Genomic DNA, 18,929 nt, shown 5'->3' on the forward strand with positions numbered 1-18,929 from the left:
GTAGCTAGAAAGGCTTTTTGTCCTCTGCAAATAGCTTCCAAATAAGGTATTTCTTCTATAGTCATTTCCTACTCTGATTTGGTTATAATTATCAGAGTACTGCTGAGAGAGAAATCCTAGGTCCCTGTGGTTATACAAAGGATGGAAAAGATTAAGAATTGGTACATATTTAGAACTGTAGCTGCCAGGAGAGGAAAGGCCTTCACTGTTGATTTGATCACACCCTAGGTATCCCAGGTGCACCCTGAAAGTGGAGGGCAGGGCATCGAGGCCTCACTTGTGATGGAAAGAGGTAAAACCAGAACCCAGTTCTCTGACCCCAGCCAAGGAGTGTCAGTTCACTAAGTACACAGGGCACAGTAGCAATTCAGTTATTCAGTTATTTCATCTCTCTTTGCTACAACTATAGATCTTGTCAACACCCCTAGAGACAGGGTTACAATATACATGCCTATCCCCATCTTAAAACAGAAAGAAATCAAGACAATAACAAAATAAGCAAGAAAGTGTGCTTAAGAATAGACACAGAGAAATGCACAGGCAAAGCAGCGAAGTTTTCCTCAAAAGGCACCCTGATCTGTTATGAAACCAAGCTTTCTCCTGGTTTTGTTTTGCTTAAATGAAATGTGACAGATAAAACAATGTGTTGTGTTTTTGTTATTATTCTCTTTGTTTCCTTTCTTTCCCGAGCTTGCCCAGTGTGCAAGCATTGATCTTCTTCTCCGAGAGAGTGTTATATTGTGGTTTTTTGTTTTCATCAAAACAATTAGTCGCAGCTCTGAAAATATAATTCTACCAGCTCCCCACAGTCCTGCTTCCTGCCTGTTGTAAGGAAGCCGGGCATCATGGGAAGCTGAAACACCAGGGAAAAGAACACATTGTAAAGTATAATTGCTTTCCCATTTTGAATTAGATATTGCGGAATTCCTTTTCATTTCTTTTCTTTTAATTTTCTGACCCTTCTTTAAGGATATGTTGTGCCATGCCTTCGGCTTAGGTACGAGGTTTGTCCAGCTTTCAGGGGTGTTAGTGTGGAAAATGGGCTGAAATCAAGGATTAATTTATCAGGCTTTTGCCCTTTGTCCCAAGAATGCTTGTCTAATACTATGCTTGCTAATGTTTTGATGTTGAACCCTTAACGTTATCGTTAGGTGGTCTCCACCCCAGTAGGACACCCACACATCCATTTCCAAAACCCACTCGAAGCTTAAGCTTTTCATTTGTTCCTATACTCCAGCCCCGCTGCCCTTCTTTGAAGGTGCAGGTCTCGTTCCTGCCGGGAGCTGCTCGCCTAAGCTGCTGTCCCACCTCATCCCTGCACAACCGGCTTGTGCTGCCTGTGTCGGAGGAATTCCCCAAAGCCTCCACCAACGACACCCCCAGGGACTCTCGCTCACTGCGCTCTGTGCTCAGGCTTTCCCAGGCAGTCATCACCACCTAACACTTCTGTGATTCGTTCAGTCCTCTGTCTGTCCCAGTAAAAATATAAGCTCCGTGACATCAGGGACCTTTTCAACTGTGATCACCACTGCACTTTGAACGCTACTTGGCACGCAGGAGAGGCATAATTAGTATTGGCTGAATGACTGAATGAATGAGTGAATTGAGCCAATCGCATGGTATGTATTTTAAAAATCACAGAATCTGAAAGCAGCAAAAGAACAAAAAGTTGATCTAACTACCACTGAATTTCTAGAAACACGAAGTGAACCCCAGAAGGCTACAACGCCGATTTTGAGAAGGCACTCAAAAGCTGCCGCGAGGGAGCAAAGCCACGCATTGATTTTTTTCAGCAAAGCCAGTGTCAGGTGCCAGGCACTGTCCCAGATTCCTAGGACTCAGATACTGAGAAAGGCAGACGTGGCCTGCACCGCGGAGTCACACATGCTGAAATGTGGGGGGAAGGGAGAGAAGGCATCGAGGTCGGGATGGCCTTGGGGCAACGTTATTCTCCTCCCCCAGGGAACTGATTTTAAAGCTCCAGGGTCTCAAAAGCAAAGAAAATTATTGGCTAGCCAAGCCGTAAAAAAAAGTTACAATATAAAAATGACGGAAAGAGGGGTGTCAATTATGACACAGCTGTCCACTCCCCATTGTTCTGTGACTGGGGAAAACTCAAAGCCCTCAAAATAGGAACAGAAACTGAAGTGGACTCTTCATGACATCTCTTGGAGGGGCTCCCCATGGCCACGGTGAGCCACCCCCACCCACTAGGAAGCCCACTACAGTCACGATTGCCCCAGAACTCACAAGGCCCGGATGAAAAACCCTATCAGCAAGATAAACAACCTAGACCAGGATTTTATTCATCTGAAAATGATTATGAAAGAGCTCCCAGGGAAATGAAGATAAATCGAACGGTGAGGAAGAAAGTTTTACCATTAAGAAGGTGCAGCAGACCCTCAGTCAGCGGTATTGAAGTGGCAAATTTCTGGGGACCCACAAATAAAAAGTGTTATGCAATAGATAATTACACTCCAGTGGATGTAACTTAATCATAACATAATTAGTGGCAGGCAAATAAAAAATATTTCACACGAGCATTAAAAGCTGCCAACTTAAACAAATCTTGTTCATTGGCACATGTCAGAGGCAGAGGCTTAATCATAATACAGTCTTGATTTCGGTCCCCCTTGGAAACCACAAGCAGAGCCTCATAATTATTATCAATGACCCAGGGGAGAAAATGGGTAGGTTTGGCTGCAAATCTACTGAAAATTGTATATTTATAATAAATTTAGAGCCTGGTGGTTAATCTAGATTATTCTGGACAAATGTATTTGACTTCTCTTAGGCTATAAATGGAGAAAGAAAAGAACATTACTACGCTTCAGTTACTTAGTCTCAAGAGAATATCTTTTCCTTATTGAAGTGTTGAAAAAATTTCGTCCACCCTATAAATCTAAGAGTCATTGGCCTTGGTTTAGGGGGCCACTATCCAAAATAAACAAAAAAGAACAGTTTCTTCTCTCTGGCTACGTCTGTATAATAGCAAATTGACTATCAGCTTCAAAAATAATCAGTCAATTATATGAACAAGCCAAGCTGCTTTTAGTCCTACAGACACAGGAAATGAAGATTGAGCAAATCTTTCTACTTTTTCACTAGTGTTAGGTCAAGTGTACACTTTCCATAGAGCTCCTATCAATTTCAGAGGCCTAAGTCATATAACAGCACAGACCGGGATAGAATATTCAATTCTTTATGCTCAGAGTTCTCTCCTTGATACAATGCACGTTAAGCTCATTGGTCTCCCATCACTTATACCAGAGGACGGCAAATTTTCTGTGAAGGACTAGGCAGTAAATATCCGAGACTTTGAGGGCCATTTCTGATCTCTGCCACCTATTCTTCTTTGTTTTGTGTTTCATTTGTTTTGGTATTGACAACTGTGTAAAAACTGCAGAAGCTATACTTAGCCCATGAGCCACACAGAGACAGGCTCCTGGCCAAAGTTTGTCAACCCTCGACTTCTAACCAACATCAAAGCCTATGATGTGTGAATACCCCAAATAAAGAATGAAAGAGGTGACTTTTTTTTCATTTTGCAGACCCCTTCATCCCTTTAAGGAAATTTTACCTGGATCCGATAGCAGAAGTAATTTTTTAAAACTATATTACACTCCTGCCTTATCAGTCGAAATAGCTATCGCCAGCTGATATAAGAAGTAAACTCCAAAACCTCAAGTAACTACCCTCACTGCATCTGCTTGTTTCCCAAGAGGACAATGGGCAGGAATCATCTGCTCCACAGTCACACAGAAACCCAAGATCAACCAATATGAACACAAGCCTTGCGATGTCACCCACTGAAGTTGGTGGACCCAGCTGGTGGACAGGGGACAAGAGAGCACAAAAAGTGCACCCACCCAGAGCTCACATAAAAAATGTCTTTCGCATTTCATTGGTTAGAACCAGCCCCACGACCACAGTTAGAGGCGAGTGTGAAGAATATGGACACAGGCTGATCATCCATTTTCCAGCAAAAATTCTGCAGTGTGGGACATGAGTGCAAAGCTTGGCGGAGCTGAAGTTCTCTGCCCTACCTGGGACTCCTAACCATTTCCAATTGCCCCAAGAATCTGTGCCCATCCACAAGTTATAGTCAAAGTATTTTCAATTGCTTTCAAGGATAGGCAGATTAATCAAGAATAAGAAAGCTATTGCTTAATGTTGTTTGATCAGAGTAGAATTCCATAGATTTCTAATTCAGCATTGTTCCTGAAAGCACAGAAAGCTGAATTTTTATGTACTGCAAAGCAGAGCAGCAGGACATAATTGTGGAGAAAAGTGCCTATTTCCTCTGAAATCTCAAATCCCTGCCTCATTCCTCCTTTGTCAAGAATGGCATATAAACCTCAACTACCCAATGTGTTTCGAGGTCTTATATATTATCACACTCCCCCTGCATGTACATCCATAATAAACTTTAGATAGGTTGTCCTTAAAAAAAAAAAGACAAAACTGCAAAATAAATTTTGAGCGGGAAGGAGATAAGATATGACATAAAGAATGTTTCTCCCCATAAGAAAAGACAGCTCTTCCCAGCTTGAGAGATGAGAGAGAGCTGGGGCCTGGAAGAACCGAGAGGGTTCTAAAGGCACAAAACAGACGTTGAGGGCTATTTCTGTATTCAACTGAGCCCTGAATCCCCTGGTTATTGGCCTAAAGCAAGGAAGCAAGCCAACCTGAGGCAACCACAGTGGAGATGAAAGAAAGGTATGGCATGACAAGGCAGACAAAGGGACTGAGGCGGACGAACTATTGGCCAACTTTTCATGGCTTTCAGCAGATTCAAGAGCTCCCACACACCCCAGTGAAGGAGAAATAAACACAAAAAAATGTACTGGGTATTAGAAGAAAAAAGATGCAGAGTTCACGACAGCGGGTCATCTGTAGCAGCTACCAGAACAGATGGTCATAAACCAGTAGAGGCAGTTCCATAACCACCAGTGGCCAGAGTGGACTCAGAAGCTGTTGCTCTAACCAGGGATGCCCCTCCCCTCCTAGCACCCAATAGCATGGGGAGAAAGGAAAGATAAGGAAAATGTGAGGTAGCACAAGCCTAAAATATTGAGCTACCCCTCATAGTGAAGAAGCTTCGAACTGGCTGAAATCATACTCAAATTCTACCACAAATTCAACTAGATTAGATTGAAGTTACCAAACGCCATTAAAAAATGCTGTCTGCTCTCAGCAGCTTGAGGGAACTTGAAAACGAAATGGCGTGGAGTTATAGAAAACTAAAAAGTTATCGTTCTGTGCCCCCGAGTGGCAATGTGTAAATTTATACCTGATCCACTATGTTTATTTTTGTTAAATTGTCTTGTTCCCCCTCAAGCTGAAGGCAATGTGTCAAAACACTTTCACCTACTGCAGGAAAAAATGTGCTTTAAGTGTGATCTCGGGATGTTCGATATGGAAGAGAATTCACAGCTACATCAGATTTGTGTGGTTGTTATAGACACAAGCTTCAGTGATGGGCAGGGTCTGGGGCCAGTCACGGCTGCACCATGTCCTAGCCGCAGGACTTTGAACTTGATGTTGAGCCCCAGCTTCCTCCTTTTCGGAGCAGCAATAACATGTACTTCACAAGGTTAGTGGCAGATTAATGAGGATGGGTATCTGCTACTCTTACCACAGGACCCAGCGTGTGATAAACACTCCAAATGGGACAGTCAAATGCAGTCCATTCCCCTCATTTCCCAGGCGAGAACATACAGAGTCACAAGTTTCATTGGTTCACAGGACGAACGCATCTAACATTAAAAGTATTAATTATAGAACCCAGGTTTAAACAGAGTATGCATTAACAAAAAAATAGGTCAGGGTCCTGTATCATCCCTGTTTTATTTTGACCATCTCTAGAAGCCAGAGATCCAAGTTCACAGCCAATAACTGGCAAAGAGGGGGCAAACTCAGTACACACAACCCACGACTGTGTTTCTACTGTAAGGCCAAGATAAAGCCAGGACGTCGTACTTGCTATAAATGGGTTTGTTTTTTTTTTACAAAAGCACTTTGTGGAAATTTTGGAAGTTTTACCATTGATTACACAATGTACGAACAAGCTGAATGGTCAAGGCCAAGTGAGTCCTCAGGTCTTGGCAGGGACCACACGGCCTCACGGACGCAGTTACTGCAGCAGCGATGGGATCTGGTGGCACACAGTGGCGGCAGTGAGCGCTGACATGTGAGATCAAGCACTGCGGGAAGCATTTCACCCTGCCTGAGTTTATTTTATGTTTAAAATAACTCTACGAAGGATCTCCTGTTACTATTTTCACTTTGAGATGAGGGGCAAGCTCTGGGAAGGGGCCAACTCCCACAGCTGCTAAGAAACCAGGATTTCAGCCAGGAATGGACTCCGAGCCGGTCTCAATTTCCTTTGTGCTGAGATCCTGGGTCATCATCTCTGCGCTTCCCAAGTGCAGACGATGATGCCTGTGGCCTTCCAGTTCCCTTCAAAATTTTGTTTATCCAGAGCACTCTGGTTTTTTCTTCTTCAAGGTATCCTTTATTCTATTTTTTTAATTAATGCTTGTGGACAGAGAAACAAAGATGAACAAACACCACCTCTAAGCAGGAAACACAAGACCACCCGTTGTCAACAGTGCCTGTGAAGTCCATCCTCCCCACAAGCAGTGCGACCACAGTGACGCAGCCTGGAAACAGCCGTAGAGTGGAGTCCAAGTGGTCGCTCCCCCTTCGGAGCCCTCATGCTTAGGGCACAGAGTCAACACTATTGAAATAACCATATATGGGCCCTGATGGCTAATAGGCTGATTGGGGTAATCCTTTCCTAAGGTATATAAATGTCTCATCACAGTGTTGTACATCTGAAACTAATATAACATGGTATGTCAACTATAAAAAACTCATGCTTGACCACTATGTCTTAGATGAACGGGCAGCTATGTCAGCAGAGATAATGGGAGGAACTCCAAGATCTCCAACAAGCAACCCTAACCCTGAATCTAAGCAGTCCTTAGTAAACCGGTTTCTCTGAGTCTCTGCTCAACAGCAAAATCGGACCTGAATACCTGCTCACTTGAGGGTTCCAGAGATGCAGTGTGGAAATGTTGGTGAAATCTGTGACACAGAAAGAATGCCCTGTCCCCGAATGGAGGACGTTACCTCCCAAAGCAGGATTTAATTCCAAAATAAGTGTCAACATTAAACATAGTGTCAACAGTGTAACATAGAGACTTCTGGATGAGAGACTCTATGTTACACTTGCAATTGACCTAGTTCCTGACGTGCTCTTAAAATATTTCTTTGTGCTCAGATACTGGGACACAGTCTCCATGGTGACCAATGGCAGGCGATAATGATAGTGCCCTTTCTAGTCCTCAGCACCTTTGTTTTTTTATTTTCCCCTCTTCCTCACGGTCTTCTCTTTCTTTTTTCCATTTATCCTTATTGTTAGATGATGAACATGTTTCAGTGATGAACTATAGCCCCCTCTTGGTAGTGAAAATAAGACCAGTCTTCTCCACAGCGAATCAACCTGACATCCTCTAGAACCTTTTCATCTCAGCACACTTCAAGTGCCACTTGCCTTCCTAGGATGGGTATCTGTACCTCCTGGCTGAGCTTGAGTGAAAGAAACTAATCAGAGTTACAGATACTTAAACCTGGAAGAAATCTTAGTATCCACCAGCCTCACCCTCCTAATTCATATTCAGCTAACAGTAAAATTTTTGCAGGTACTAAACTAGATGTTTCATTACATTGACTCATTTAATTTCATATAATCCTTTGAAATGTTATTGTAAAATATACATTTTAGAGAAAATGAAACAAAACTCGGAGATGCTAGTTGCTTGTCCAGTAACAACATTGTGTCTATACTTCAGGTCAGGGAACCAATTTCTTTCAAATTCAGACCAATCACAGTCTGCTGTCCCAAATCCACAGCATGTGGTCCAGAGTAGTAAAACAGTAACAGGCTGAAAACCAAATGAACACAAAGACAAAATGCTAAATGTCAAAAATGACATCCTTTGAAAAAAATTCTAATTAAAAAATCCTTTTGTTGTAGATTGTTTACGTAATGGTTGTGCTTTATTTCTGACACTGAAGGGTGGTAAGAAATGTTTCTCTCCAGATTTTCTTAAATGAGAATTCACTCACAGTTGGATTTTGCTTGTTTCAATGGTGTGAACGATGAGAAGAGAAAGAGTGATAAATAATTTATGAACAAGACTGCTTCACTGATCAGATTGGGTGATGAAAACTTCTTTGAAAACCCATGAGGAACATTCTTAACGATATCATTTGCGCGTCTCTTGGGTCGTTCTGTCTCCCACCACCAGCGCCCCCTTCCCTCCGCCCCATGCTGTTTGATTTTGGCTTAACAGTCACCCCTGTGCAGAAATGCAGTAGCAAACACAATGAAAAGCCTTTCCACGTGATTATTTTTGAAAGTAATAAGACATGTGTGACCGGGAAAATCAGCCCCTCCACTGCGTCAGGTAAGGAAGTTGGATGATTATATTTTTAAACGCCACTTTCACACCAGGTAAGAGCCTAGAGGCAAAATTCCAAAGGTCTAGTGCGGACGTTTGCTGCCATCTACTGGTCAACGGTGGAGGAGCAACGCAACATATGCTCCTGGATTCCTTGAAATGAAGATGAGAGGATTTACAAGTTGGTGGTTCGGGGGAAAAACATTCTTTTTAATAGGTAAGAAAATACCTGTGGAGAAGAATTTCTACAGCCAATCACGGAATCATATTGTAACTTGTGCTGAAGAATCTTTAACAGCAACCCTGGCCTATGATGTGTGGATTCCACCCATAAGAAGGGATGCCACCCTCCTCCCCTCATGCCTTCGACCCCAGTGAGTCTGAATATATCTAATTGCATCTTCAGTCTCCTGAAGCTCAAAACTGAGGAGGAATAGCACAACAGTTTGGTTACTCATATGGGCCTTTCTCATTGGTAGCTTTCCATTACTAGCTGCCTGGAACTTCAGACAAGTTACTCAACCCTTTTAAACATCATTTTCCTTATACAGAAGACGGAATGACCACACTTCACAGTGTCATTGTTCATCTTTTATCCAATGTATGCTCACTGAGACGCTGGCATGATGATGGAATCGGATAGGCATAAACTTCCTTGCAAAATATCTGACACGTGTAAGCTCTCAGTGAAGGCCAGCTGTGGTTACCTGTTACTGTGTCCTTGTTTACCTCACCCAGCAATGAAGAGCGATTCGGAACGTGTGCTATTGAATGGGGAAAACAACTACCCAGAGCAACATCCTTGAGAAATTAAAAACTCATTTTTTTGTACCTCAAGGCAGACCATGACTAGAAGGAAAGCTGTCAAAGCCAAAACAGAAGGACAGCCACACGGATCAGAGATTTTCTGCATTGATTTAATCTAGATAAAGAGTAGAATTTATCCCAATTCCAGTGAAGTTATCACAACAGTCCAAGAGACAGTGAAATGACTCTCTGGGGCCAAGAAGTTTGAAGAAGTGGATGTATGTGGAGATTAAATGATTATGCTCAGATCACTTCATGTGGTCACACATATGTATTTAGGAGCAACACATATGATCTGGCCAGACATGCAGACCCAGGGAAGATGGAAGGTTATATTCTTGGGACAGAGAAGATAAATAGAAACACAAAAAGGACCACTTTCAACTCATGATATCTGTAAGTATGTGATATTTTGAAGCACATTCTTAGCCTTATAATCACCACTATTAAGAGGATTTGGGGAAATAATTATGTTATACTCATAACTTTTCCAGCATATTCACTGGAAGAGTAAGCTCAAGGAATCTGTTGAAAAATGTAGCAATTGTGTAGGGTCCTATGTTGAATGCTCACAAAATGTAACCCTAAATCCATAGCAAGTCACTTCATTTAAACCAGAGAGCACATCATTGCTCAAAAAATACACATTAAGGGCGGGTAGGGAAACAGGATAACACAAAATCCAGCAGACAAGCATGTATCCAAGCAGATTCAAGGATAGACTCTGAAACCCAGGCTGCTGGAGTTCAAATCCATGCTCGGCCATGCACTGAGTGTGCGACCTTGTAAACTGTCTCCATTTCTGTATCTGCTCCCTGTAAAGTGGAGACAAAACAGTGCCTAGCTCATGCAGTTGTTCTGAATATGAAATAAGTGAAATATAGGCAAATCACTTAGAACAGTGCCTGATAAGCACCATGTTACTGATAAGCAACAGTGCAGTAAGCACCATGTGTTGGCTATTACTATAGAAGAAAAAATTTTTTACAATGAACAGTTCTTCTGAAAGAAAAAGAAGGGCTAGTCTGGCAGAATTTTTTTTTATGCTGGTGATTTCCAAAGTTTTATTTTTTTAAGAGTAGAATTCCTTTTAAAACTGTTAAATCATACAGAAGTCCCAACATGTAAAGAATAAAAGCAGGATGGAATTAGCTGGAGCCAGGCAACAGCCAGGCCCCCCAGAATCCCCTACGTGGTTCCTCCTGCACCACAGAGGAAGAGAGGAACTCAGAAAACCAAGAACAGCGAGGAAACCAATTATTTTTGCCTTTTGTGGTTCCCCACACAAACTTTTTTTAAATGCAAGTAGAATTGACATACAATATTTTATCAGTTTCAGGTGTACAACAGAGTGATTCTACTTTTATATACTTTATTATGTGAACACTATAAGTGTAGTAACCATCTGTCACCATACAAAGTTATTACAATAGTATTGACTACTTTCCCTGTACTATACATTACACCCCATGACTTGCTTATTTATTTTATAACTGGAAGTGTGTACGTCTTATTCCCCTTCATGTTTTTTACCTATTTCCTCATCACCCTCTCCTCTGGCGACCATCAGTTTGTTCTTTAAATCTATGAGTCTGTTTCTGTTTTGTCTTGTATGTTCATTTCTTCTGATTTCTAGGTTCACATGTAAGTGAAATCCTACGGAATTTGTCTTTCTCTGACTTATTTCACTCAACACAGTACCTTTTAGGTCTATCTATGTTGTCACAAATGGCAAGATTTCATTCTATTTTATGGCTAAATAATATTCCATTATATATATATATGTACCACATTTTCTCTACCCATCCTCTACTGATGGACACTAGCTTGTTATCATATCTTGGCTGTTGTAAATAATACTGCAATGGACATGGGGGTGTATACATCTTTCTTAATTAGTGTTTTTGTTTTCTTTGAATAAATGCCAAGAAGCAGAATTTCTAGGTCTAAGGTAGTTCTATTTTTTATTTTTTGAGCTAACTTCATAGTGCTTTCCACAGGGGCTACACCAGTCTGCATTCCCATCAACAGTGCATGCAGGTTCCCTTTTCTCCACATCTTTACCAATGCTTGTTATTTGTTGACTTCTTTTTAATCCTCACCCAAGGATATGCTTATTGATTTTAGGGAGAGGGGAAGGGAGGGAATAAGAGGAGAGACACATATGCACCTTAACCAGGGACCAAAACCCAAACCTCGGCATGTGCCCTGCCTGGGAATCGAACAGACCACCTTTCATTTTATCAGCTCCAACCAACTGAGCCACACCGTCCAGACTATTTGTTGGCTTTTTAATGATAGCCGTTCTGACAGGCGTGAAGTGATATCTCGCTGTAGTTTTAATTTACATTTCTCTGATGATTAGCAACATGCAGCATCTTTTCATATGTTTATTGACAATCTGTATGTCTTCTTTAAAGAAGTATCTATTTAGGTTCTCTGCCTATTTTTTCTCTTTTTAATTTAATTATGGTTCTCTGCCTATTTTTTAATTGGATTCTTTGTTTTTATGATATTGAGATGTATGAATTCTTTACAGATTGGGGATATTAACCCCTTATTAGATATGTCATTTGCAAATATTTTCTCACATTCAGTAGGTACTCTTTTTGTTTTGTTAATGGTTTCTTTCACTGTGCAAGAGGTTTTTATTTTGATGTAGTCTCATCTGTTTATTTTTTCTTTTGTTGCTCTTGCCTGAGGAGACATTTCAAAACAATGTTACTAAGATCAATGTCAAAGAGTTTACTGTCTACATTTCCTCCTAGGAGTTTCATGGTTTCACGTCTTAGATTTAAGTCTTTAATCTATTTTGGGGTCCGGTTTTGTATATGTTGTAAAAAAGTAGTCCAGATTTTTTGTATGCATCCGCCCAGTTTTTCCAACACTGCTTGTCAATTCCCCATTGTATACTCTTGCCTCCCTTGTCATAGATAACTGATCAGATACGTATGGCCTTGTTTCGGGCTCTCTATTCTGTTCTACCGATCCATGTGTCTGTTTGTGTGCCAGGGCCATACTGTTTTGATTACTATACAGTTTGAAATCAGAAAGTGTGATATCCCAAAGTTGCTCTTCTTTCTGAAGATTGCTTTGGCAACTAGGGGTCTTTGTGGTTCCATAAAAATTTTCGCATCATTTGTTCTAGTCCGATGAAAACTTTTATTGAATCTGTAGATCACTTGGAGTAGAATGGGCATTTTAACAATATCAGGCATCCCAATACATGAGTAGTGCTCGGCCTTTCACTTATTTGTGCTGTCCCAGGACAAACTTTCTGGGGAATGAGCTTGACCTCAGCAAACTGGAACCAGAAACACGAATGGTAAAAGACACATGACCTATCCTCATGCCCAGCCAGGCATGCATCTTACAGAGTCAGGAGTTAGTTCTTAAGTCACAAGTGAGGAGGAGACTAAATAGAGACTGCATTTGTGGGCACCTGAGGAAGATGTGCTTCTTGATTCACCAACTCCAGTCTTTGCTTAGTCACTTGCTCTGAATCTAATGAACACACCGCCGGGGGAGGATGAGACACATGGAAGGTTATTGAACACTGCCAAACAGCATAACGAAGTGAAACAATCGAATTTCAGCATAGGGGTTGCACTGGTTGAGACGTATTCCACAAAGTTTGGTGTTCAACGGCCTGTAGATCATATAACCCCAACTACGTGGCGCTGGATTGGGTATGAGACTTAACCAATACTATATCTCTTAAAATGACAGCCTCAGCCCCCTAATCAATGGCTCCTCCTTATGCTGACTACAGTCTTGTTTCTTGCAAGGTTAAGAAAATGATGCTTCTGCTCACTCTGGAGCTATCGTTGGTGGTGGTGATGGAGGTGCCCTTCAAACTGTGTGGCTGTGAACGTAAGCCAGGAGCATTAACAGTGCTTCTCGAACATATCTATTCAAAGAGATATTCCGGCTAAGTGAAATTATTGCAGCATTTGTCAAGGAATCATTTTACTTTCAGGACTTATCCAGAAGCTCCTTTTGAGTATGCCAGTTATACACTAAAGATTTGTCATGGATGTTTATTCCTTAATGCTTGCAATGATTGAAAATCATTTTTATACTGTCTGTGGAAGATCAACTCAATTTCAGATGTTCATTTTCAAAGTGTGCTCAGTATAGGGACTACATGAAAGTTTTAGAATATATTCCAATCTATATGTCTATTTCCATTGGGGCATCAGTAAGTTTTTTTCCAATTGGGTATGCTCTATTATATTACTTGATATTGGTGAAGCTTCATAAAACGTTTTCTAATTATTCTTCCTTTTTAATATTACTTTAAAGGTTGAAATCTTTTCACATGCTATTTTGGTTAGACTATATTGAGTTTTTTAGGACAGGACACTTCTGTGCTCCGCCAGAATGCCTTTCATAATTTACGTGCAAATGCTCAAACAATTACTTCTAGTAAAGACATATCTGCTCAATAGTTTCCTATTTGCTGTCTAAAAAGGAAAATGGCACAGGAAATAATCTAAGAACTGATCACAAGAATATGAGGTCAAAGGACAAACATTGGGTTGTTGGCTGGACAAATGCGACCTTTTAAAGATGGGGGCTTGACTGTGAGGGCTCTGCTCTGCAAATGAAGTGGGTAATGGGGAAAAGAATAAACTAATCAATGTGGCATTTTCTTTTCCAAAACATTCAAACAAGTAGTCAAACAAGTAAAAATTGAATATTTCAGCATAAATAACACTTGATCTTCACTTGTCATTGCTATTTGCTGCTGACACATTGGTTCAAATGGTGGAGACACTAAAAAAAAATGAAGTCATTGTGCTGAAACCAGGGAATGCATTTGTGAAGAGGTAAAATGGAGTTGGTCTTAGCATGAGTGAAGAGACTTGATGTAGAGACGGGTTTCCACGTCTCTTACTTTGGCTGCAAACTTCTCTGGGTTAGGGAGAGGAGGGAAAAACAGGTATGAATGGGACCACGTTGGAGTTGAACCAGAGACGTGAGTCATTGACGTCTTCACCCTCTTCTCGGGGCAAATTTCTCCCATATTACTCATTCGGACCCTGCTTTAAATTACATATCTCTTAGACAGATTTAATCATGTTTCAGTCTGTCCGTAAAAAGTATTGTGTTAAATGTGTGTTAAGAAATAATTTATTCTATTGCTTCTTAAATAATGCTTTGAAAGAATACCTTGCAGTGTTCATAAGTTGGTTAACAGTAATAACGAGACCCAGAATAGTAAGAACAAAAATTAAAGATATTATACAGAAGCAAGTGAGAGTACAGTTTCCTTTCAGCCTCTTTGTGCTTTTGAATCCAGGATTTTGGATTCGGTTCCCTGGGGGATCTCTCCTATTCGCAGAATTTTAGTGTTGTTCTCTGAGAAGGAGATCTTGATAAATATGAAGCCTTGTGGTCAAAAAAGACCGAGGTTTCAGTCCTGCCACTGGAGGAGGTAACCACTCCCACATCACAGAGGTTTTATCTGACATGGGGGAAAGATGATAACCAGTACCTGGAAGGTTTAAGTAACAAATCATAGAAACCAATTCAATACCTAGCACATAGTAAGCACTCAATAAACATCAGCTATTAGTAATATTATTGTTTGTATCCCTCCAAAACACATACCGGACTTTCTCATAGTCTGAGGTGATTTCGCTGCTACTTTGAGATCTGAGTCATAAGAGTGGACTCCAATTCAGCTATTATTTCCTAAATTAACCATCTTATGTAATTAGCATCTCCTGATTTATATGTCTGGGTTTTTGTCCCCATAATTATCTCTTCTTTTTTCTCTTAAACAACATTGCCACCCACATAGGATTTTAAATTACAGCTTTCATCACCTTAGCTTTTCAAACTGCTCAAATAGCCATCTTTTATTGTCGTTGTTGTTGGTGGTGGTGGTGGTGGTGGTTTAATCTCAGTACATGAATAAAGTCCTTGGAGAGGGCTACTCTGTTCCTCCATCACGGATGAAGGTCCATCCCATCCTAACAGCGAAATAACCCCACTACCCTCCTCTCCCCCCAGGGAATTCCTCCATCTTCTCAGTCAGGGCTCTGTGACTGATATATTTCAAAATTGTGCTGACCTTTGAATTAAACAAAGATGGATCCAACACGCCTTCATCCCACTCACTATCCAACCATGAACACGAAGGCTCCAGGTACTTTGCACAGATTTAGAGGCCAATGTGGGTTGTAAAATATGAGATCTGAAAACTCAGAAATGAATACAGGGCATTGTCCCATAACCCTACACATCCCAGCCAAGTGCATCCTGAAAGGTGGAGCATGACAGGATGAGGGCCATGGAGAGGCAAAGAGAAACTGTCTTCATGTCAGAAAGTTACACTTATAGCTAGCCACACAGAGCAGACAGGACGAGCACAATACGGCACTATTTGTTTTTTGTTTTTTACATTACCCCTTCTGTTCTCTACTTCAATCCAACTTTTTCTTCTTTAAAAAAATCTTAATGCTAAAATTTACCAAGAGAGTTTTTTCCCATCCAAATGAAAATCAGCAAGATTGCTGGTTCTCTCATCAATTGTGTAGATATCCCGCCGAGTAACAAGTTTAATGGATGGTGCAAGAATATTTCAGCAGATAGATCATCTCAAAACTTAACCATACTCTAGTGTACATTAACATAACTTTCTCGAGCTGTGGAATTAATGAAGAGCTGGAAAGTTCACTGGCTCCATGTTTTCCTAACATGGCCATAAAAGAAGACTGTACATAGTTCTTTTATAATTTAGAAGCTGTTATTTTCCCTAGCCAAAAAAAAAGGCAATTTTCTCAATCCCTTGGACTGAGTGACTATCCATTTTGATGAAATCAATCAATGTGAATGTCAATGTTCCTTCTATATATGACTATATATAAATTATTGAAGGTACAATTTTGCTTGAAACTGAGAAATTTTAAGCATTTCAGTTATAAGAAATTGAAATGTTTTTATTAAACTTTTCCTGAGCATTTGAGCATATTATCTGGGACTGAGTCATCATGTCTGAAAAATGGACTCATTTAACTCATTCCACATTCCTTTGAAAATAGTTCTATGATTCTCCCCATTTTCTGAACTGAGCTACCTGAGTTTGGGGAAGTATGTCCCAAAGTTAAGTAGTATGACCCAAAATAAATGTGAAAAACTATAATCACGTCTGATCCAAGTACATCTGTTTAACCATTGAACTAAATGTATGAAAAAGAGAAAACTAAAAACAATTAACTATGTGGAGTTTGACCTATTATCAGTTAACGAACATATCAATAAAAAGCAGCTAGCCCTGGCTGGTGTAGCTCAGTGGATTGAGCACGGGCCTACAAACCAAAGGATCGAGGTTCGATTTCCAGTCAGGGTACATGCCTGGGTTGCAGGCCAGTTCCCAGCAAGGGGATGCACAAGAAGCAACTATACATTGATATTTCTCTCCCTCTCTCCTTCCCTTTCCCTCTAAAGATAAATAAATTAAAAACAAAAAATAAAAATAAAAAGTATCTACAAATATATTTCTGAGGTACAAACTTGAAGGGGAGAATTAATGTGAAAGAACAAGAATAATGGAGATGTGATGAAATGGAATCAGACAAGGATGAAGTCTCTCTGTATCAGTATCAACAGCTCCCATCCACTCCTGTTTGAAAAATAACCATGCTGAGAACAGAGTAAAGGACTCTTTGTTCCCATCTGCAGAAGACAAAAGCATCCAGCTTCTGAGGCTGAGTGTTGTAGCTGGCACTCTTTTCCTGTTTCCCTGCTTGAGGGTCCAATTAAAATAGAAAAAGGCTGGAGTTTGTGTTTTTCCATTACCAATAGGTATATATTATTCACTTTGATTTCTCTAGGCATAAAAACTATTGAGCTTGTGAGAGGGAAAAGGAAAAGAGACCAGCGGCTGCCATCTACTCAGATCATAAGGGCAGCCCGTCAACAGAGCGCTTAATAAAGCCACTTCTTCCCAAGAGCGCTTCTCACCTGTAGGGGCACAGGTCGCTGGACCGTGGATGGAGCTGGTGTGGCCAGAGGTGCACAAGGTTCCTCCACATACCTCCCTCTCCGCAAATATCAGCATCATAGCTTCACTGCAGTCCACACACACACCACACAAGCCCATTATAAAAAGCAAATCATCCCATCAAACAGCTGGAGACACTGAAGTGTCTAAATGCTAAATGAATATCCAGGTAAGTCAATATTTGTGCCATTTAACTGACTGTCCAGTGCTAATCCAATGTTATCAGATGTAAGGTGGTATTAGAGTAGAGATGGCTTTCGTGTATTATATTGTGACATCTCCAAAACTCGGTGACAGTTACAGAGAGAATCTGGTACCGACAGTGATATGGAGAGTCTGTATCACATAAACAGTTCTTGGATAACTACATGGAGCCACGGACATTTTCTCAAAGGTCTTAAGACTAAGAAGTGGTGTAGCCTGGCCTCAAACATATGTGTTTTCCTCCCCATTTCCACTGTATCAGGGCTCCCTCCTCTTGTTACATAAACGTCTTTACACAATTATGTTTGATGAAGGGTGGAAGAATGTGCCACCTCAAAATCGGCCTCTTTTTTTAGAAAGATTATTTAGAGCTGAAGGCGATTTGCGAAAGAGCAGTTACAAGGAAGGCTCTTCATCCCCCTCGTTTTTGCATAAAACAGGATATAAGTTCCATTCTAACTTCTTCCTTTTTATTTATTTAATTTGTACTTTTCCATTTTTCACTTGTAGTTGACATTGAGTCCTGTTGTGTATTAGTGTCAGGTATACAGCGTAGTGGTTAGACAACCACGTAACTTACAAAGTGACCCCCTGATATTTCCGGTACCCACCTCGTCCCACACACAGTCGTCACAAAGCAGTGACTGTGTTCCCTGTGCTGCACTCTACATCCACATGACTGTTTTGTAACTACCGATCTGTACTTCTTAATCCCTTCACCTTTTACGTCCAGTCCCCACCCCAACCCCTCCAATCTGACAGCCCTCAGTCTGTTCCGTATCTACGAGTCAAACAACCCATGAGGGTTCTTTGTACAGGTGCATCCATCTCCCTTTTTCACTAGGAAGGACAAAAATTAACCATTGGATGCAACTCTAGACCCTTATCAGCCCAGAAGCAAATCCAGATGAATCTATGTTACAAACTTTCCGAATTAGCCCTTAACTTACATTAGTTTCCCCCGTATACTGATTTTTTGCCCCTTTTAGGGAAGCCTAAAACCCTCTTCCTTGGTCTTGTTAATTCTCCACAAGTTTATTGTTCTTTCTTAAGATATTGTAAAAGCCTATGTTTTTTCCATTTCCTTGAGTTGCTCATCACTAACTGTGCTGTACACATTAATAAACTTTATTCTCCTCCTGTTAATCTGAGTTTTGAAGTTTAATTTGCATAGCCCAGCCATGAACCTAAGATGGATAAAGGAAAAATAAATTTTTTCTTCCCCTACATTGACATAGTTTATATCAGTAATATTAAAACTATCTTCTAGACATTTTTCTGGCATGGGTTTATTCATTAAATAAGAACAACTTTAGGTCTTTAAGGTGCTGTTTTTTAATTGGCCCACACATGCTTATAAATGCCAACACATTATATCCATGGTCACTTGTTTTAATGTCAATTTTTCATACCATCAAACTAAGAATTTCTTC

The sequence above is a fragment of the Sturnira hondurensis genome, unplaced genomic scaffold (genome assembly GCF_014824575.4).
Source record: "Sturnira hondurensis isolate 20B ecotype Veracruz unplaced genomic scaffold, ASM1482457v3 Scaffold0021143, whole genome shotgun sequence".
In the NCBI taxonomy this organism is placed as follows: Eukaryota; Metazoa; Chordata; class Mammalia; order Chiroptera; family Phyllostomidae; genus Sturnira; species Sturnira hondurensis.